Source organism: Protopterus annectens, chromosome 2.part2 (assembly GCF_019279795.1).
Source record: "Protopterus annectens isolate FY-2018-M chromosome 2.part2, PAN1.0, whole genome shotgun sequence".
In the NCBI taxonomy this organism is placed as follows: domain Eukaryota; kingdom Metazoa; phylum Chordata; order Ceratodontiformes; family Protopteridae; genus Protopterus; species Protopterus annectens.
In genome coordinates, this window is record NC_056730.1 from 921,038,601 (window position 1) to 921,062,593 (window position 23,993).

The window sequence follows — 23,993 nt, forward strand, 5'->3', positions numbered from 1 at the left end:
GTAATGATGGTGGGATAATAGAATGTTAAATGTCTTAAGGGCAGGCTACATAGTCTTATTGTATTCTGCTATCAATCAAATGTAGTGTAAATATCACAAGCTGATCTTAAACGTCTGCCTTCGTAAAAGACAACACAGAAATCAGTGAAATTATATTGTAAGCAACACTGATTAGATTATTTAGAAAAAAAGTAGTACTCTTTTAACAGTTGTTTGAGGATTAGTGCTCGCAGTGCACTGTTCAGTACTGATTCGGTTCAGATATTCAATGAATCACCATTTAGAGGAAATAAATAATGTCTGATGTTGATGTAGAGAGAGCGAGAGAGAGAAAGAAAGCCCTGAAGGACTCAAGCACATGCTCATCTAAAAGGATACTAGGGCATCTGACGACTTAACATTGTGAGGTATGGATGTGCATTGCTAAGATCTAGTACATGTAAACCCCTTGCTTTGTTTTAAGGATATGCAGTGCAGATAGGTTTTGGGGTGCACCTTGCATCTTGTCATCACTAAGAGATTTTCCTACAATGTGATGACTGCTCAAAGCTACACCACACCACTATGGGCTCGGGTGTAGTTCATGTCCTAAACCAACCTGAACCAGAACCCTACCTGATGAGACATAAACCCAAGTCTCATCTCCAGTATGGAACATTGTAGACTTTCTGCTGTTCTGCTTGGGTTTGAGCTCACCACCTTATAAATGAACCAAGACTCACCACCATTATTAGACACTTGGGGTGGAGCTATAAGGAGGGAGGAAGATTGAATCCAGCAGAGGCTATGCCCATAAGCAGATCACAGTAACGAATAGTAAGAATATCGAGGGCTGTGATGGTAGGGAGTTAGCTTCATTCATTTGCCCCCACATTTTTCCTCATTTCTACATTGCATTGTAGTATCATTTTAACTGTTACTACCTCTCTCAGTTCAGAGCCACTTTCCTACCTTTTTCAAAGTCATGCCTGACTGTTGCGAGTTTTTGTCACACCATTATATTGGGCGACTTCAACTACCCAAACATTGACTGGGAGCACTACTCAAGCCCCAGCACCTTAGCCCAAAGGTTCCTGGAAATTATAAACTCAAATGCTATGGAACAACTAGTCACCAATCCCACAAGAGGGGACAACATACTAGACCTGATCATTACCAACATGGGGACTCTATGCTCCTCACCAGAAGTATATCCCTCATTGATAAGATCAGACCATAAATTAATTTCACTGGATGTCCACATCCCGACCCCACCCCCAGCCCAGAAAACCACAGTGAAAAACTTCTCAAAAGCGAACTTCTCACTTCTCAAAACTGAAGTGGAATCCTTCAAGGCCCCAGGGCCAGTGGAAACTACGGCCCAAACTGCAGAATCCTATATAAACGCATTCTAAGGACATCTCCAGGAATGCATGGATCATGCTATCCCAAACAAAACCAATACCCAATCATCCAAAGGCAGGCGTCCAGTCTGGTGGACCCCTGCCATAAATAAACTGTACAACAGAAGGAGGAAGCTACTACATGATAGAGCAAAATCCCTAATAGGGAGGGCATCTCTCATCAGTACTAGCAAAAAATTACGATCCCTCATAAAATCCTCCAAGGCCAGCTTCGAGAGAAAAATTGCACAGGACACCAAAGACGATCATAAGGCTTTTTTCAGTTATGTTAGGAACCTGGGATGCAACTCCCAGACTTGTTCTGAGTTGATTCTAAACGACAAAAAATACACTGAACCCACAGACATCGCCAACATCCTGGCAGACAGGTTCAGTGCAAACTTCTCCACCCCCTCCCCCCAAAAGAGCAAGTATCTATTCCAGCAGAGGGCTGCCTCCCAAACATCTCTGTTGCTCAGGTGAAGGCTGCCCTCTCCAAAACAAAAAACACTGCTTCCATGGGACCAGATGGCGTGCCAGGTTGCGTCCTACATGAACTCCAAGAGGAACTAATCCCTCAAGTAAAACAGCTATACAATCTCAGCCTCACTACAGGATATGTGCCCACAGAATGGCGTACAGCAACAGTGGTCCCACTCTATAAAGGTGGAGCCTCTACGGATCCTGGAAACTATCGCCCCATAAGCCTGACTAGCTTAGTCTGCAAGGCTATGGAGAGGATCATCATGGAACTCATAAACAAAGACATTGGGGACCTACAGACACTAGATCCTACCCAGTTTGGCTTTGTCAAGGGCAGATCCTGCCTTTTGAACCTGGTTGACTTCTTCAAAACAGTCACCAAAGCCATAGATGAAGGGAAGGTAGTCCACACAGCCTATCTGGACCTTGCAAAGGCATTTGACACAATACCCCACTCGGGCATCATAGATAAGCTATCCAGCTTAAATATAAACCCCTATGTCACAAGATGGGTCGCAAACTGGCTCAAAGACAGAACCCACAGAGTGAGAGTTGCTGGAGCCATGTCAGACTTGAAACCGGTCACAAGTGGCATCCCACAGGGTTCTGTCCTGGGACCACTCTTGTTCGGTATATACTTTTCCGAGGTACAGGCAAACGTGTGAGAACTATGGCTCACCAAGTTCGCAGACGACTGCAAACTGGGCGCCATAATCGACTCTCCAGCTGACACAAACATCCTTCAAAAAGGTCTCACAGAGACAGATAACTGGTGCCAGCGCCATGGTTTAAAGCTAAATGCCAAAAAATGTGTAGTCATACCCTTTGGCAAAAACAATGTGCCCACAAATTACCACATAGGCGGAAACCCATTAAGTACAGAGAAAGTTATTAGGGACCTGGGGACCCAAGTTGATAGCAATCTCTCCTTTGAAAACCACATTGCCAAAGTGGTTAGAAAGACCTTCTACATAGCCCACCTCATCACGAAGGGTTTCACATCTAGATCAAGAGAGGTAATCGTGCCCCTTTATTCATCCCTCATCAGGCCCATCATAGAATACAATGCCCCTTTTGGGATGTACCTTACCCGACACCTGCAGCAATTAGAAAGACCGCAAAGTATCTCACCAAGAGAATCAAGGGTCTCAAACAGATGCCATATGCTGCTCGGTTAAAAAAACTCAAGCTGTACTCAGTTGCATACCGCCTACTTCGAGGCGAACTATGCCTGACATACAAAGCTATGTCAAATACAGAATTAATGGACATGCTCCACCTCAGTAAATCTAAATCCCTTAGAGCCACATGCTCGAGGGACTTGAACCTCAGCACAGAAATAAATAGAACTTGCTGGAGGGACAGGTTCATAACCCAGAGGCTCCCTTTGCTCTGGAATAGAATTCCAGTTCATGTGAGGCAGAGCACCTCACTGAATCTCTTCAAGAAGAATCTCAATAGGTGGATGGGGATCGTAGGTTTTTCCCAGGGATTACTCCCGTGTCACTATTAGACAGAGGCACAGTAAACTAAACCTTAAAAAGGGCACAGTATACTCAAATCAAGGGGTGGCGTAAGCCATACAGAATCGGGCTAGGCTTATAATTGCCCCAGGGCAGATAGCCTAGTATGAACCTATGAACAATCCATCTATCTCTTCATTGGCCATCCATGTCTCCACTTGTCTTCTTCTTCCTGTTTCTCTCAAGTTATTTTTTGCTTTCCTGCACATGTGACTAAACAACCATAGTCTGTTATACTTTTCTGCAGTTGGGGTTACTTTGTCTTGTCCTCTGGTGTCTGTCAGATCAAGAGTGTTACCCTCCTACACATAACAGAAAATTCCTGATTTTGTATGTTCTTCATATTGAAAAAAAAAAGTATAATGGCTGTAAGAAGCATGTATGCTGTTATTTCCCTACAGTTGCAGAATTAATCAACTTCACTTAGCATCCTACTGTTAGACTAGAAAGTGCAACAGAGTATGATTATTCAGTGCTTGGAGAATTGTATGCTTTGTAACCTGGAATCTTTCTTTCTTTTTTTTTGTTAAGCTTGTATAGTCACAGAAACCTGGTGTATTGGTTATCTGACTATTCCTAGCATTTCAGGTTGCACTTTATTTCTTAAAAACAAAAGTAAAGTTTTGGTGGTCATTTTAAGGAAATAACAGACTTTCAGGGGTATTATGAAGCCCACCCCACAGCAGAAGGTCTTTCCTAGATCTGGAAAATCTGTTGTTTTTTTTATAATGTCCAATTTGAAGAGTGTTGTCCTTTGAATTTTTTTTTTGCTAATTTTTTATTGTTATTTTTATTTTAAATGTTACTTTTGTTTATTGTTGGTGTTTTTAGAAACTGTATCCCTTTTCCTCGTCCAGTGTGCTGGGTTGGGGTGGGGGCAGTGGTAGGAGTAGCACACATGACTAAGGGTGGGCAAGGGGGTTTGTCCCCTGCACCATCTTACTCATGAGTGCTAACACTAAGCCTACTCCTGCTCCAAATGCAGCCCAGTGTGTTTGTAATCTTCTTTAATCTGACCAGCAAATCGCCGGTATCTTTTATATAGCTCTACAGTTTTGTCCCAATTTTGTTAGTCTTGGATGTAGCCACTGACTCTGGGGACTGCCAAATAGTAAAAGTTGAAGGGTAACATGGTCAGGCAGTGTAGCAAGTATGTGATATGTGCGAGGTCATATAACACAGGAAAAGGAGATTTGCTGATAGTCAAATATTTTGATGCATCTGTGGAAATACTTGCATTTAGAATTAGCTTATCCAGCATTTTATTGAGTCTTATTTCACAGATTATCAGTGATTTCAGGACCAGTCTTGGGTTGATTGAACCTTATGCTGCATTAGGACCCCACTTCCTCAGTAGGCCTCATACCCATGTCCGGCTGCAATGATGCAGTTCGCTGGCAGACTTATTGAGGGGAGCTCAGCCATTAGCAAAAGCAGCCAGTTAGCGTAATCATCATATTAAATTAGGATTCCAACTTGTGAACAGAAACACCAGTTTTAAAATAGTGGTCTTTGCAGTAAGAAAGAAGATACAGCTTCCCCTCTCTCCTATATAACTCTCTTATATGGAGTCCCTGTCATGACCAACCTACAAGCCTCACGTAGCTCTAAAATTGAGCAATGCTACAACAAAGTTGCCAGATTTCCTTGCAAAAAAACTTACCAGACCCACCACTGTTTAGCATTAAAAACACCTAACTGGTTTGAACGTCCTCACCACCTGTTCTGCTGTCAGCTCATCTTAGCCCAGAGAATCATCTATGCCCCATACTCCATTTCTGTCTACCTAACTGTCTCCTTCAGTAAAATAATAAAGAACTGCTTACCATCTACAAAAAACAAAAGGTTCCTGGGGTCAATCTATATTCCAAAAATGTAGCTAAAACTTAAAGTCCTTATGTAAGTAAGGTTTAGTCTGACACATTCATCTTTTCAAACCATTACTAAAAAACTTACTCTGTGCCTCCCTGCCATTGTCCCTGCTCCTTATCTGGGTTATAGCTTTTTTTAGCATCCTTCATCACTTTTTATACCTCTCTTTAAAGCACCGAAATAATTAACCTGCTTATCTCCTTCTAATACTTCTCTTTATTGTAGTACTTAAACTACTATACCTGCTTCTAGCTGGTACAGTGAAATTACTATTCCATCAGTACTTCTCTATTAACACTTAACCTAGCTCATCCCCTTCTCTCTAATGTATTTCTTAAATTACTCCTACTTATGTTATACACTACTCTTCTATCTGTAAATTCTCAGGACTGTTGTATATTAATGTTTGTGAATATCAATACACATTTTATTATAGTGACTGCTATGCTATGTATTCATTGAAAATGCAGTATAAAATGTGTTGTTGTAAATATTGATTGCATTAAATTTGTTACCTTGGAGCTTTTCTCCACAGGCCTCCACTGAAAAAGGGCACCTATGCCCAGTTGGACTGTTACAGAAACAAATGTCAATCAGTCAATAAATAAATAAATACAACTATAAAACATATAGGAATCTCTTAAAAATCTGACCTTGTGGCAAGTCATTTCCCCTTAAAAATAAAAAAGGCTAAATTTCTATAAAAGTGTTAATAGACTAAACACTTCCATCACATATTAAGAAACAAGAAGTTTAATGAGATATGAAGGTGATCAGTGTACTAAATATTTTCATAGAGATTCAGTGTTATAGTTGCAATGTAATTTAATCATAGAGCTGAGTTTGCAGCATTCAGCTCTGTGATGAAGCAGATTATATGTGAGGATAAAGTGGACTGACTATGACTTGCACAATACAATGTTCAGGACAAGTACAAGATAAAGAGATAGCATTACCATGCCTCTCAACTATACCATATTCCTCAGTACATACTGAATTTTAAACATTGTACTGTTCCACAAATTCCTGATTTGTAGTCTTCTTAACATGATATCTGATTGAGAAGCAACTGCTGTTTGTAACACATTCCTTGTCATGAAAATATAAGTATAAAAAGCAGTCCACTAATAACAGATGCCAAACAATAACACAATTAATCAAAAAGCTGGTAAAGTGCTGTAATAAAATGAACATTTTATTTTAATCACAGTAAGCACTTAACTGTCATTATAATAAATTTCTCAGTTTATTGCAGAACTTTGCTTTTGTTTTATTATGTATTAGTCATTAAAATATACTACAAAACAATTTTGTCTTTTGATGGTGATGACATGCCACAAGGATAAGTTGAGTATTGCCTAGCCTGTAAGGAGCATAGGAAGGAACTTAGCAAGTGCGTAGTTGTGTGAGCGACTCTGAGTGAGAGCTAGTAGGGCAGTGTGTTAACCTTTTTTGGGTTTTATAACAAGCTGTCTTTGGGGTGCTTTTTATGTCCAACATGGTCATCCATTAGTTCAATTTGAAATATTGGATGGTTAACATACATTTAAATGCTTGTTCTTGTTCACCATACACAAGAGGCTGTGCATTTAATCTAAAACCATAGCATTTGCTAGATAGTCTTGTAAAGCTTTTACTGTAGCATTTTTTTTTAATCACCATCAGATATCTGAGATATCTGTACACAGTCAGTAAAGTGTTTGTAACTGATGGGTACAGAGACAAAGTGACTTGACTGTTATTTTTTTCACAGTTGTATAGAGACTGGGGATATTGAATTTGAGGGGGTAATCGTCTTCTGTTTTACATGTTTTAAGACAAAATGTAAGCTAATAAATCAATATATTGTTTTGTTTAATACAAAGTAATAGCATATATTCCTGACTTTCAAGATGGCTGCACATTGAGTAACAGTTTAATTCTAGCTCTCCCAGTGTGAAAACAGAAACTTAGCAGAGGAAGACAGTGGGTTTATATTTCTATGTAAATTTCAGTAACTGGCTAGTAAGTGCACTATCTGGATGCTAGAAAAAAAGAAATCTAGAGGACATGAAAGAAAATCAGCTACAAAAGGTGAGGAAAAAACATTGATGGGGAAACTACTGCAGCTGTTCAGCAAAAAGTAGTGCAAGCTCCAGACATGACTTCCAGTAACCTAGAGGAACGTACAAGATAAATGCATGCAGACCTGATTAAAATAAACAAAACACTGCTGGAGTATGTCAGTTTAAACAACAAAAGGCTGGAAAAAATGGAAGAAGCTTTAAACAGATATTCAGATGAGATGATAAAACTGCAAGAATCAGAGGTTGAAATGAACAAAAGGCTGGCTGAATATGACACTGCTCAAGAAGAGAAGTTTCAAGAAAATTGTAGTTAGTGGACAGAGAACATAGGGAAAACTCAAGATTTTCTGCTGTACCAGAGAAGCTGTAAGGAACAGACTATTAATTTTATGAACGCACAAATAAGCAACTGGAGCAGTATTCCGCAGCAGGACATGTTAATTGAAAGGGCACATTGTGTATACGCTCCAAACTTGGTTATGAGAAAGCAACCTAGACCTTTAATAGTAAAGATGCAATCCTACAGGCAGAAGGAGTTGATTCTGACAAAATTGTGGCAGAAGGACAAAGTACTAAAACTGGGAGACAGCGTATTTGTGGAGAACTATTAATCATTGTACACCAAGCAGAAGAGGAGTAAATTTATTCCACTTTCAAGGGAATGTCGAGTAGCAGGCATGAGATTCAAGCTGCTGTATCCAGCTATCTTCAAAATATTCTTCTCTGAAGGGACAAAATCATTTTTTGATGAAATATATGCTAATGAGGCAATACAAATGTTTGTTCAACATAAAGTGAGCTGTGAAACAGAAGGAGATTCTTCGTCTTGTTTTTCCAGTAATAAAGACCACAGAGAGACTGTGCCAGTGAAATATTTTCCAGTGTTTCAATGGAAAATGCTTGAGAGAAGGAAAAAAGCACAAGTGTCAACTTGAAGAATCGAGAGTATGTTGGAAATGAAGGAGAGACAGGATTTGAGAGATGGTGATGAGCAGAAATAAAATTGGTAGCTTGGAAATTGACAAATGTGGGATTCCAAAGCAATAATTATATTTGTGAAACATGACAGAACAAGAAAATCTGGAAATATTGGTCTGTTTGGACTTTGTAAAGGACACTAAAGCATATGCCCTACTTCATGTCATTAATGTTTTGGAAAAATGCTTAGGAGGGAGAAAGTAAACTGTAAGTTAAACAAACATTTTTCTTAATTATACTATTTTATAGTGCATGATTTTCTTTGCATGCTATAAAGTTTTCTTGGTTGTTTTTTAGTGTAATAGGGATACTAATGCAAACAGGTGCACCTGTTATTTTTTTCTTCCATCTACTCTCTTGCTCCTTTTCCAGTTTTAAGAAATATAGGTAGTGGAATGTAAACAAAAAAAAAAAAAAAAGAAAGAGAAAATAAAGTCTGGTTAAAAGAGCATGGCAAAAGAAAAGAAAAAGTGTGCGTTTTCTCATTCTTGCGTAGGAGAATGACTGGATTTAAGGCCCTTAGCCTAATCTAGTCACAAGTTTTAAGAGAAAGTAAGTAAATGAAAAATAATAATGAATATTATGTTTCTTTCTAGCAAATAAATGTATGCTTAGTAGCAATTCGGTGTCTGGTCCGCATGTCTCCAGTGGATATCTGATGAAGAGAAATGGCTAGGAGATAATGTTTTCTGAAAGAATTGAAGTGTTTACTCATCTGGGAGAGCTATAAAGATGAGACAGAACCACACAGAACTTAGTAGAAGCACAGACTGCACCATGCGTGGATAACCTTTCTTTTAGGTTAACTGAAGTCTATGAGTGTGGCTGTCAGTTTGGAACTATTAAGAGGGTAAAACTTAAATATTTGAAGATGTACATAGTTTTGCATGTTATTATTAAGTTAATAGGCTTTAGATGGGTAGTGTGTGTGTGTGTGTGTGTGTGTGTTTGTTTGAGGACTTTCACTAAAACAAAAAGTTTTGTAAGATGTGACAAAGGCTCAAATGAATATGACAAGAAACAACTGTATAAAAGATTACCCTGCCAAATAGTTTATGCATATAACACAAATGCTGGAACTAGACTTTTAACAAAAAAGCTGTCATACGTAAAAGGTGGGAATAATAACTTTTTAATACAGTGATGCTTTCTGTGATGTTTTTAAACTTCAGTGGTCTCACAGATAAATACAAAAAAAAGAAAGAGTAATGAACTGTATTTAAAGATGTAGAGTACAAATAGCTATGCTACAGGCAACACACTTGGAAAGGACTTTACATATGAATTTGATAAAAAAAAAGGTTTTCTGGATGGTTATTTAGAGGAACACCAGGGATAAAGGAAAAGAGGAGTACTTACAGTGGATATGAAAAGCTTACACATCCCTGTTAAAATGCCAGGTTTTTGTGATATAAAAATATGAGACCACAATAAATAATTTCAAAACTTTTCCCACCTTTAATCTGACCTATAACCTGTACAATTCAATTGAAAAACAAATAAATCTGTTACGGGAAAAAATATAAAAAAATAAAAACGTACAATATGCTGGTTGTGTAAGTGTACAAACCCTTAAACTAATAGTTTGTATTTAATTACATTCAGTCCTCTTAGGTAGGAGTCTGTCAGCATGGCACATCTTGACTTGGCAATATTTGCCCACTCTTCCTTGTGAAAGCGCTTCAAATCTGTCAGATTGTGAGGGCATCTCTTGCGCACAGCCCTCTTCAGGTCACCCCACAGATTTTCTATTGGATTTCGGTCTGGGCTCTGGCTGGGCCATTCCAAAACTTTAATTTTCTTCTGGTGAAGCCATTCTTTCGTTGATTTGGATGTATGCTTGGGAATATTGTCGTGTTGAAAGGTGAAATTCTTCTTCAGCTTCAGCTTTCGAAAAGATACCTGAAGGCTTTGGGCCAGAAGTGACTGGTATTTGGAACTGTTCATAATTCCCTCCACCTTGACCAAAGCCCCAGTTCCAGCTAAAGAAAAGCGACCCCAAAGCATGATACTGCCACCACCATGCTTCACTGTGGGGCTGGTGTTCTTTTGGTGATGCAAAGTGTTGTTTTTGCGCCAAACATACCTTTTGGAATTATGGCCAAAAAGTTCAACCTTGGCCACATCAGTCCATAACACATTTTCCCACGTGCTTTTGGGAGACTTGTATTGTTTTGCAAATTTTAGCCGGGCCTGGATGTTTTTTCTGTGTAAGAAAAGGCTTCCGTCTTGCAACCCTACCCCGTAGTCCAGACGTATGGAGAATACGAGAGATTGTTGTCACATGTAGTGCACAACCAGTACTTGCCAGAAATTCATGCAGCTCCTTCAGTATTGCTGTAGGTCTCTTGGCAGCCTCCCTGACCAGTTTTCGTCTTGTCTTTTCATCAATTTTGGAGGGATGTCCAGTTTTTTGCAACTTCACTGTTGTCTCATATTTTTCCACTTTTTGATGACTGTATTCACTGAGTTCCATGGTATATCCAATGCTGTGGAAAATTTTTTGTACCCTTCTCCTGGCTGATACCTTTCAACAATGAGATCTATTTGATACTTTGTAAGCTCTCTGCGAACCATGACTTTTGCTGTAGCAGGCAACTGAGTAAATGTCAGGGAAAAATCCTACTAGGACATCTGAAGTTTATTTGGGGTTAATCAGAGTCTCTGATGGCAGGTAGTTACCCAAGAAGACTGAATGCTCTAATTAAATCAGAAAGTGCTTCAGCAAAAGTTTAAGGGTTTGCACACACAGCAAAGTATTAGTTTAAGGGTGTGCACATTTATGCAACCAGTGTGCACATTTATGCAACCAGCATATTGTACTTTTGTATTTTTTATATTTTCCCCTAACATATTTGTTTTTTAATTGAATTGTACAGGTTATAGGTCACATTAAAGGTGGGAAACATTTTTAAATGATTTATTGTGGTCTCGTTTGTTTATATCTCAAGAACCTGGCATTTTTACAGGGGTGTCTACACTTTTTATTTCCACTGTAAATTAATTGTAAGACGAGTTCCAATAGTGACAGAAAAAGATAACAACGAAGATAATTTTAGTTTTGTAGTACTAAGGGGCTACTGGCAAGGGAGGAGAATTACACTGGCATGTATTTATATTCCACCTAAAACTGCTATAATAGAACTTAAGAGAACTCTGGGAAAAATAATCAGCTTTTAGCAAGGAATATTACTTATAGGTATGGACTGGAATTTGATTTGCAATGGTGAAGCTGTGTCTCTGGGGCCAAGAAGGGAAAATATAATAAAGGAGGGTAGATTGATGAAGAAATTATGAACATATTTAACATAGAAGATATGAATTCAGTGCTAGGTGTTATTCCCTAAGATACAAAAATTGGACTAGGCTAGACAGAATTTACATTTCACAGGAACATACGTTTAATTGAAGGTCTTGATAAGCACCCAGTAACTATTGCAGATCATGCGCAAATGTTTGTCTTTTTGGCTTTTCCCGGTTAGGGGTTGCCACAGCGGAACTCCGGTCCGCTAATGATTGGCAGTCGATTTTTATGGTGCCGAGTTGCCAGCCCGATGCCCAAACTTCAGCGAAGGCACGCCCATTCACGCATGTCTTTCGAAGGCCGCTCGAACATGGGGAGGACATGCAGACTCCACACAGAAGACACTCCAGCCGTGAATCGAACAGGAGAACCTCTTGCTGTGAGATAACAATGCTACTTCTGTACCACCTCAGCTTCATGCGCAAATAATAACTAAAATAAAAACACAATAAAAATGAGACACTGGTGCTTTCCTAACTCTTAAAAAGAGAGGAATTTAAGGAATGGGTAGTGGAAATTATTCAGGGGCTATTAGAGAAGATAGAAATTCCTTCTGGAAATATATCTAGGGAATGAGAAAAAATTAAAGTGGAGTTTAACAATAGGGTGGAAATAAAAGGAATATGTGGTTAAGAAGTAACAAGAATTATTTGGAGGGACTGACAAATGTTAAAGTATTGTAAAATAGAGGAGTTTCACAGAACAAGAAGAGGAAAAACTGCAGAATGTTAAACAGAAAATAAGGGACTACCTCGATAATATGCATGAGTTTGGAAAGATTGCTGTTAAGCAATTGTTTTTAGATAATAACTCTAGCACACAAAAACTTTTATCACAATGACTCCGGCAACAGAAAGTAGAAAGGGCTGTTGCCAAGCTTAGGGAGCCTTTAACAAGGAAGATAGCAAGAGATCCTGTAGCAGTATTAGAAATATTTTGGAAATTGCTTGAAAGTCTGTATAAAGCAGGAAGTATAGAAGTCCAGAAAAAGTACGAATGGAAATTGTTTATGGGAGAATTAAATATGCAAAGGTTATAGGTAGACAACGCTCAGTTACTAACAGGATAGGAGGAGATGAGATAAAAATGGTTATGTACAACAATCTACAGAAAAATCTCTAATAATAGATGGTATTCCTATAGAAGTCTGGAAGCTGGGAGGGGAAAAACTGATAAAGATCTGGAAGGTTTTGTTTAACAGTATTTTAAGAGGAGGAGAAGTACCAACATCCTGGAAGAAAGTGGTGTTACCTGGAGTACCTAAAGAGGGTAAAGATCTGTCAGATCTGCTTCATATAGGCGTATTTCAGTACTAAAACATGATTAGAAAGTGTTTTATCTCTATAATGGTTAAAAGAATGGTAAACACAATGCCAAAATTGATAGGTATGGATCAGTGGGGTTTTGCAGAAGGGAGGCAAACATTTGCCATAATTAACAGAATATTGATGATCCAGAGAGAAGCAGAATGTAAACAAATACCACTGTTGCTGGTGGGTCTTGGTGCAGAGAAAGCATTTGACAGAGTAAGCTGGGACTTCATGAGTGGGGCAATAGAAGCATTTGCACTCCCTGATAAAATTGTAAGGTTGATTATGAGGATATATGAGGGACTGGAGGTGAAAATTTAAGTGGGTGGATTCCTCTCTCATAATTTCTGCTTGAGCAGAGGAACCAAGCAGGGGTTTCCTCTTTCCCCTTGTTGTTTGCATTATATTTTAAACACTAGCAAAGAAAATAAGGGCCTTGGAAATGCAAGGCTATACTTGGTATGGTAGTCAAGAAAAGCTGGCTCTATTTGCAGATTATATTTTACACCTGAAAAAAAGAGAAAAGGACAGTACAGTGCTGTGAACATTTTGAGAAAGTTTCAGACCTTTTCGGTATACAAAATTAGTGAAGCTCAAACAGACAGTAGCAGTAAATTATGTGGCCACACATAAATTGGTTCAGCAATATCCATATTTATGGAGACATGATAAAATGAAATATTTAGGAGTATGGATTAAAATGATTCCAAGGTGGCAGCTAAGGATATGTGGGTAGAGACTAAATAAAAGATAATACAAAAACTGATAAATTGGAAGCTGTGCTACATGGATATATATAGTAAGATACAAGCAGTTAAAATGTCTTAGTCCCTTTAATCTTGTACACAGGTCAGGCTTATTTTTATCAACCACAGGAGAAGTTGTGGGTTGCAATTAATAAAGAGTTGAAGGATATTATCTGTGAGGGGAAGATAAACAAGAGTCAAGTGGGATAAGTTGATTCTTCCAGTAGAACATAGCGGATTGGGATTACCCAATTTAAAGGGATGTTTAATAGCTACATAGTTAAGGCTTCTATACATAGCACAAGCAGAAGCCTGTAATTCAAAGTGAAAAGTGATGATGATGAAATGGGGGCGGGGGCTCAAGAAACAAGGAAAGAGTGGGATTTTGGATGCAGACCTTTAAGGAGAATAACAATAATCATGCAGAATATTATATTCATAAAGTAGCAAAATGTATTCTAAGAACTAAGCCAACATAGGACTGGAGAAAGGAGATTATTCCCATAGGGATAACTACAATTAGGGATACAGACAATAGGCAAGAGGGTCTGGAATTTTTTGGAGTAAACTGGGAAAGGAACCAAGGTATTGGGAGCAAAAAACTACACAGGGAAACGTAATAGAATGGGAAGATGCCAAGAATTTATTTGGACTGCAGGTTAGAGATTGCCTTCCCTTATCAAGGATAGCTATCAGACTATAGGCAAAGAGAAAGAAATAGGGGAGTCCTAAATAATAGACCAGCACTGATAGAGTTTTTAGTAGACTCTAGAACAGAAGCTGCTGTTAAGAAAGGAATAATTAGTAAAGCATATAAAATATTGCATGGTAACTATAAGAATCAATAAGGGGAGGTTAGAAAAGATTGGATAAACAATTTACAAAGAAACAATGGGGGTATATGTTTGTCTCACAAATATGCAATAAAATCTAGAATATTTAGGATTTTTGCTTGGAAATGTTTACATAGATATTTTTATACCCCTTGTGGACTCCAGAGAATTTTCCTCAAGTAGACAGCAAATGTTGGAGGTATGATGAGGAAAAAAGAGGTAGATAGGGATATATATTTGGGGAGTGTAATGAGTTGGCAGATTTTAAAGATTCTGTGCAGACAACTATATCAGAGATATTGAGTGAGGAAATTGGTGCAATTAGGGAAATGATTTTTCTGTGCTTTGATACAGAATCGGAATTACCTAGACATAGTAAGGCCTTGCTGAGACTAATTATGGTGGCTGCCAAAAAGCAGTAACTAGAAAATGGAAATCAAAATCTAAATCATCTGCACTAGAAGTAGTGAATATAGTAACGGATATAAAATAGTTGGAATTGGGATCTCTAGAAAAGGATAGGAGCAAATTACATAAGAAAAAATGGGAATTGTGGGAACAATACATACAGGGGATGAATGAGGTTTAAAAGTAGGCAGGATTTGAATGAACTATGTAATGTTTGACTGACAGTGATTGGATAGATTATAAGTGAAGTATAATGTTTGCAACTAAAATTATGTCAACATGGTTTGTGATATGTAATGCTTGCAACTAAGATGATGTCAATGTGGTTTGTTTTCATTTATAGAAATGTATGATTGCCTTTGTTATAAATGATAATTTAATGAAGATGTTTCTTGTTTAAATAAGTAATCACATATATTCCTGATTGTGTAATCTGAATTTAGTCCAGAAGGCCAGCACATGGTGGGAATGGTTGGGGATCTTATTAACAGCTGTGCTGACTTTGAATGTTGTTATAGTAACCTTCCCGTAACTTGCATTGTCCTACAGTATTTCATTGACTTGCATGGTACAAAACTCACATTCACCAAAGTCTCCCTTTCTACAGGCAAACCCTGAAATCTTAACCACATTTTTAGAAGCCTTCATTCTAATAGATATAAAACTAAGTCACCAGTGTGAAACAATGAAATGTCAGAGTTGATTGTTGATTAATGCATTTTAATTCAGTTTTACACATTAACATGTTAAACCCATCAGACACGCATATCTCTTTTAGAGAGTAATTGAGAACTGTCTCAGGTGACCTGCTCAGAGTCAGAATTTGCAATGGAGACTGAGAGTCGCAAACCCAGTACTGTAAGAACGAAGCTCATTATGAGCTTATAACCTTAATGCTGTCTGCTAAACTGCTAGTAGTTCCAATATCACAATCAGATTATAAGGCATTGTTGACAGCAGCTTGACAGTCTCAATTTTGTTGACATCAGATTGAGTTGTGTTTCAAACCAAACTGTAATATTAGACAAGTACTGCAAGTATAAACTTTTGTTAAGTTTGATTTCAGTAAAATATGAGAAGTGATCATTCTCAAAAAATAATCCTACAGGCATGCACTTAAATTCGTATCATTGACTCTTTCAGCACTATTTAAGTGGAGCTGCACAGGTGGTTCTGCCATCTGTGCATTTGTGATGAACTGTTGCTCCCAGTGAATTTTTCGGTATGTCACAGGGAGCTTACTTCAAACTACGGAAGCAGCTGTGAATCTCTCTTACGTATTGGTAAAGTTCTTTAGGCCTTCCTATATGAAATAAAACATGCACTATTTAAAGCAAGCGTGCCCCTCACCCCCTACCCCAGCACATATGTAAAAACAAATGCAATTGTCAATATCTGGCTTAATGCATTATTTTTATACTGTTAATATACAACCCACTGCACGGATCTACTTCACATGGCTGAAAACTTAAAACACTGAATTTCATTTGACTGAGACCTCAATACTTAATTTTCAAAATACTGAAAACTCATTTGACTGAGTCTAATTATACTGAAAGCTTACAATGCTGAATTTAAAATATTGAATTTTAAGCCATAGACATGCACACATCCAGCACCAATGACTAACTCTTTCCAAAACTTTAAAACTACTTACTTGCCCTCCTAACAGAAACTGGATGATATAAAACCAAATTAGGTGGGGGCTACACCCTCCACACTCCCAATGTGGGGGGGCTGCACCCTCACCCTCCTGACTATATATACTAACTCCAGGATCATACTACAGTGGGAAAAAGGGCATATACCTTTTACTTATCTTACAGTACTGTATACACTGCCACTACTGCCAGGAGCACATGAAATGTCTGCCATATTACTTTAGATACTTCCCATAAAAATGACAGAGACATACTCACATTTAGAAACACTACAACATTACTTTCTACGCCACTATCATTATTCTGACAGTTGGCACTTTAAGTTACAGTAACTTTCTTTTATAGGTTCATAGGTTCATACTAGGCTATCTGCCCGAGGGCATTTACAAGCCTAGCCCATAGTTTTGTGGCTTACGCCACCCCTTTAGTATGGGGAACTATACCCATTATTTTGCTGTGCCTCTGTCGAGCAGTGACACTGAGGTAATCCCTGGGGTATATCTGCGATCTCCCATCCATTGGTCAAGATTTCTCTTGAACAAGGCCAGCGAGGTGCTCTGCCTCACATACACCGGGATTTTATTCCACAGCATAGGGAGTCTTTGGGTGATGAATCTATCCCTCCAGCACGTCCTATTAATAGCCGTGTCGAGGTTTAAGTCTCCCGCCCTTGTGGCTCTGATGGATCTAGATTTTTGAGGTGAAGCATATTCATCAAATCTGGGTTTGACATGGCCTTGTATGTTAGGCAAAGGTCACCTCTGAGCAAGCGTGCGACTGAATAGAGCTGGAGTTCTTTCAGTCGGGCAGCATAGGACAGATGTTTGAGACCCTTTATCCTTTTGGTGAGGAACTTTTGTGGCCTCTCCAGCTGCTGCAAGTGTCGGGTCAGATACATTCCGAATGGGGCATTGTACTCAATCATTGGTCTGATGAGTGATGAGTATAGGGAGACTATGACCTCCCTTGATCTAGATGAGAATCCCTTCATGATAAGGTGGGCAATGTAGAAGGTCTTCCTAACTACTTTAGCTACATGGGTGTCGAATGACAGACTACTATCAACCTGGGTCCCCAGGTCCCTGATAACTTCTTCTGTGCTCAGTGAATTGCCACCTATTTGATAGCTAGGGGTAACCTTGTTTTTCCCGAAGGGTATGACTATGCATTTTTTTGCATTTAACTTTAGGCCATGGCTCTGGCACCAGCTATCCGTTTCTGTGAGACCCTTCTGAAGGATATCTGTGTCAGATGTGTTTTCTACTATGGCGCCCAGTTTGCAGTCATCTGCAAACTTTGTCAGCCATAACCCTCCTGTGTTTGCTTGTACTTCGGAAAAGTAGATGCCAAACAAGAGTGTGCCCAGGACTGAGCCCTGTGGTACACCACTTGTGACAGGCTTTGAGTCTGACATGGCGCCAGCAACTCTGACCCTGTGGGTTCTGTCACTCAGCCAGTTTGCAACCCATCTTGTGATGTATGGGTTAACATTTAAGCTGATGAGTTTTTCAATGATACCCGAGTGGGGTATTGTATCGAAGGCCTTCGCCAGATCGAGGTAGGCTGTATGGACTGCCTTTCCCTCATCAATGGCTTTGGTGACTGTTTCGAAAAAGTCAACCAAGTTTAGAAGGCATGATCTGCCTTTGACAAAGCCAAACTGGGATGGATCCAAAGTCTGCAAATTCCCTATGTCTTTATTTATGAGGTCCATTATGATCCTCTCCATGGCTTTGCAGATAAGGCTTGTCAAGCTAATGGGCCGGTAATTTCCAGGGTCGGTGGAGGCGCACCGCCTTTGTGAAGTGGGACCACAGTTGCAGTGGGCCACTCCCTGGGTACGTATCCAGAGGTAAGACTATGATTAAACAGCTGTCCTAGCTGTGGGTTTAATTCCTCGTTGAGTTCGTGGAGCACACAGCCGGGGACACCATCAGGTCCCATGGATGCTGTGCTTTTTGCTTTGGAGAGAGCAGTTCTCACTTGGGCGTTGGAGATGTTTGGGGGGCTGCAATCGCTTGGTATAGATATCTCTCCTTTTGGGGGGGAGGCAAGTCACAGGTGAAAGGAAACACACATCTTGTCTATGGCTTAAAGTTCAATATTTTGAAATTCAGCATTGTAAGCTTTCAGTATAAAGAGACTCAGTCAAATGAGTTTTCAGTATTTTGAAAATTAGGTATTTTTGTCTCAGTCAAATGAAATTCAGTATTTTGAGTTTTCAGTCATGTGAAGTAGACCCCCAGTGCAGACTTTTTAACTTTTACATTTAATGTAATATCATTTAAAAAGTTTTCTGATTTTTTTTTTTTTTTTTTTTTTTTTTTTTAAGTACCAAAAATTTTTAGGCCTGTTTGGACCTTACCAGAAACAGGCCTGAGCCACCACAGAGAGGCTAACTTAACCATTTGTACAGGTTGCAGTCTGCTCATTAATGGTATGGAGGACTTCAAGTGCTACTTTCTACCTCTAGACAGAACTGGGGGGAGGGGGCTTTAGTGAAAATAATGATGGAAGCTTAATTGTATTACTAGCATTGTTCTGCTTTCCTTAAACTGATTGAGTACATAAATAGCTGGCCTTAGGCACAGGCCAACTAGGCAGCCACCTAGGGTGCCACTGTAGCAGGGGTGCTTTTCCAGTAATCTGGATAGTGTAGGTAGACCAGGATGGGGGCACTGGGTGATATGGGGTGAGTGGGGCGCTGTGGATACCTTTTGCCTAGGGCACCAGTTGAACAAAGAGCATCCCTGAGTACATAGAAAGGATATGGTAGTAGTAGTGGGATTACCTACAGATTGCAGCTTTTGTCTTACTTCACATGTCCGGTCGTCTTATTTAACCCTTCTGTTTGTCACCTATCGTATTTGTTTTCTGGTGGTTCTGCTGTACAGTTTCTGTGCTGATGCTCAGCAGTTTTACAGAATAGCATCTCTTTCACTCTGCACGAAGGCTACTATACTAGTAATTTCCAAATTTCCATTTCACTTTTTGTTTAATAAATGCTATTGTAGGGTTTATTAGGAGACTGGTATCATATGGTGTTTATGATAAGCTATGATGGCTGCATCGCCTTTCTCCATTAAAATGCCACCTCATGGCTGATTTTTCTTCTGTTACCTCACTTGTAGTTGATTTGTGAAATGAAGAGTTCTTTTTACAGCCTGTACCATTTGTTTACTGTTCACTTTATACCAGAGTGAATTGAAAATAGTTTGTACACTGTATTGCTTACTTCATTGACGGTCAGTATCTGGATTTGAAACAGTCTTGCCAGTACGCAGAGGATAAAATGGTGAGTAGTAAGTTCTGTGGTACAGGGTTTGATTCCCTCATCTTGTTTTTACCTACTGTGTGATCTTCAGCTAGTCAGTTAACCAGGCATTGCTACCGGGTCAACCCTGAAAAGGGACTGTATATCTAGTAGGTCTACCTGATTAACAAATGGGTATTAATATTAATATTATTATTTTTTTTTTCTCTAGGTTTTCCATCTTTGTCTGTAAACCAGTCTGCCAGATTCTGGTTTCCTGATGCCTCTTGTTAATTTCTTGATTTCTTTGGGGTGTTTAGCTTCTGACTGAGCTCATCTTTAAATGACTCAGCTTGCTAGCACAGTGTTCTTCTGATTCCATTATTTCCATGTGAACCATAGTCTGATTCGGTGATGTAGCAAATAGTTGGTTCCTATTTTATTTGGAATTAATTTTAAAAGTAGATTATACACCTGATTATTTCTTCAGTTTGTTTTATGCATAGCCATTCATATCTCTGAATCTGGTTAACTTTTCTATTCATATTTGCTTCTGTCTTTTACATAAATGTGTTCTACATATTTCATAATGGAGGATATACAGTGCATGTCTGTCTGTTTAGACCCTTCCATACCTGGAGGGTACCATGGAGGATGGACAGTGCACATCCAAACTCTGTTAACGTAACTGATCCTATACGCTCTCAACTATACTGACTCCCAAACCTATCCAGGATAAATACCATGCCTACCAAACCAGCCACATCTCTGACTCTAACACTAATTCTCACCGCCTTATCCTACCTATGCTATCTTACCCAGCCGCTAACTGCCATTCACTCTCCCCCATTTCACTCAACTATCTCATCCTGCTTACAAGCACACACACTCCTCTACCCACATACCCCTAGCCTCTACTACTTCAACAATAATATGCTCTTCCCCTCTAAGCTCATATCCTACCCCAAAAACACTACCCCAGTCTATACTAGGCCCATCTCAATTAAGCTTACAAACCACAAACTAGACACTAAGCTACTTAAATACCTCCTCTCCCTCATTCGTCATTTTATCTCCATCCTTGTCTCGGGGGGCATACACCCTAACCCCGGCCCCTTTCCCTCACACAACTCTACCTTCAAACCTCTTCCCCCCACTCAGCTGGTAGATCCCTCCATTTCACAGTCCTAAATGCTCAGAGCATATGTAACGAAATCCCTAACCTCCACACCTGGCTTCTCCACAATCAACCTAATATTCTGTCCATCTCCAAAACCTGGCTTAAACCTCATATAAAAGACTCAGAACTGATACCACCCAACTACCGAATTATCAGAAAAGATAGAACACGTAAAAAAGGGGAGGTGTCACTCTCCTCAACTTCTCATCACTCTTAGTTACCCCCTACTCCAAACCTGTTCCCAAATATGGTAATGCTGAATTAATTCCAGCCCTTCTTCAACTAAACAAACATAAACTTATCTGCATTGCCACCCTTTACATCCCACCTGGAGACAATGTGCCAGTCCTTGAAGACATTCTCTCCTGGCTCTCTACCAATATTACTAACCAAAACTATAATCCTGGGTGACGTTAACATTAACTGGGACACAATTCAAGCTCCAACCAACTCCCTAAATATAAATCTTTATAACTTCACTCAGCTTATTACCTCCACAACCAGACCCTCCAAAGAATTCCTTTCTGGTAGTACCCTAGAATGGATTCTAGTTTCCCATCCCCATTACATCTCTGGTAGTGGAACCCTTTCAAACCCACTAGGTGACCACCTTCCCACTTTTGCTCATTGACTCCCCTCCTCCCTACTACTATCCCATGCATACATCCCTACTCGAGACCTAAAATACTTTAACACCAATGCATTCTCAGATGCACTAAAAAGAATAAACTGGAACCCACAAAAAAAAACCTATCCCTAGAAAATGCTGTCACTTACTTCAATACAACCTTCTTAAATCTGCTAGACTCCTTTGTCCCCGGGAAAACAAAATGAATAGAAAGTAACTCTGTCCCTTGGTTAACTAAGAATACCTTAGCCACCATGCGACTCTGTGACAAAGCTTGGAAACACTACCATAAAACTAAAACTACCACTACTCTTAAAGAATACAAAACTCTTTGCAACAAAGTAAAAAAAAAAACTATTTCACCACACTCCAAACCAATCATAACAACAATCCTAAAAAATTCTGGCATGGAATTTCCTCTCTCCTTAACCCAGGTAAAAAAGAAAACCCCTGCCCAACCCAAATGCCTCAGACCTGGACCTAGCTATTCAATTCAACTCATTCTTTATTGACTCCATAGCCAAACTAACATCATCCTTCACCAATAATCCTGCCTCCCCACATCTACCTCCACATATCCCCCTCTCCTCCAGTACCACCATCTCCTTTCTCCATGAACCTTATCCCCATCTCTACCACAAAAAAACTTCTTCTAAACTTGAAACGTTGTTCTAATGCCCCTGATGAGATACCCTCTTACTTCCTAAAGATAGCAGCAGAAACCATTGCCTTCCCTATCTGCATTCTAATAAATCGATCATTTTCAGAATGCCATGTTCCCCAGCTCTGGAAAAAGACCTTTATTATGTCACTCCATAAACGGGGCAACAACAATGATATCCCCAATTTCCATCCCACCGCTGTCTTATCCTCTACTTCTAAACTCCTCGAAAAATGCATCCACCTACAACTTCTACCCCATCTCCCTTCTCACCCCCACTCAGCATGGATTCCGACCCGGTCATAGCACCACCACCACCACTCTCCTCTCCTTCCTAGAAACTGTTAACATGGCACGCAACTCTGGCCATATTGTATCTACCCTCCTCCTCCTTGACCTCTCTAAGGCCTTCGACACCATCTCTCACAACCTTCTCCTTACTAAACTCTCTAAACTAAATCTATCCCACTCCTTTATCAACTGGTTTTCCAGTTATCTATCAAATAGGCAATAAGCAGTTAAGTGGAAAAAAGCTACTTTTCCATTCCTAAATACTCCCATAGGTGTGCTCGGGGTTCAATTGTAGGCCCCTTACTATTCAACATTTTCATTAATGACTTCTATAATGCCATCCCTAATGCCAACCTCATCCAATACACCGACGACTCAACAGTAGTCTACGCTGCCACCTCCACTTCCTCATTAACAAAATTAACCCAGGATGCCTTCTCCTCTACCGAACAATGAATGATAGGCAATCATCTAGCACTAAATTCAACCAAGACTAAACTAATGATATTTCCCACTTCTAAAACCACCACCCTAGATAAAAAAACTCATGCTCTATCACCAGCAACAATAACACACCTCTTGAAATAGTCTCTACTGCTAAACTTTTAGGAATCCTCATTGATTATCATCTAAAATTTGGTAACCATCTTCAAGCAAATATCAGAACGATTCATAAGAAACTTGGCATGGTTTATTGCTATAATCGTTTCTGTATGGTGCCTCTACCCTTACTAATCTGCAATCCACACTGAAGTCAAAAGTCTCCTCCTGTTACTATAAAATTTCAAAATTTGCAACAGGCCATAGAGCCAATACCCATCACTGCATTTCCTTACGCCAACTTAATTGGCTCGAGCTGTCTAATTATCTTACTTATATTCAACTTATCCAAGCACACAAACTTATTTTCAGCCCCTCTCTTTGCCCCTCCCTTGCCTCTACTTTCCAAATGCATCTACATAACCGATGTCTATGATCCAACTTCCAAACCCTAATAGAGCTACATAAACCTGCCCACCCTCCAGGCAGACATCTTCTATCCTTCTGTCTAGCGCGCCACTGGAATTCTCTCCCACCTCTTATCCGTACCACTAACAGTCTCTCTATTTTCAAAATTTTACTTCACTCACACCTAACCTCACAATGGGAATGCTATTGTTCCCATCCTACATAACTTCTTTAACTATAGTTCTTTTTATAGCCAGTACATCCCGTAATAGCCTCCTTAGCCTTACAATTCCTAATAATAAACTCTAAGAATTAGCATATTTGCAAGAATCCTAGTTTGTTTGTAAAGAGTTTTTCATACACTGTACTGTTTTGCTCTTTTAAATGTCAATTTTCTGCAACTGTTATTATCTTGCATTTTTTAACTCTCATATTGTGACTCTTATTATCTTGCATTTTCTAACTC

The 23,993-nt window shown here is 39.3% G+C and overlaps 1 protein-coding gene across 1 annotated transcript in view; it reads left to right on the plus strand.

Moving 5' to 3' along the window:
- The window catches only part of MSH3 (mutS homolog 3), a 3,764,176-nt gene that overhangs the window by 2,550,625 nt on the left and 1,189,558 nt on the right, over positions 1–23,993 (plus strand). The window lies entirely within an intron of this gene.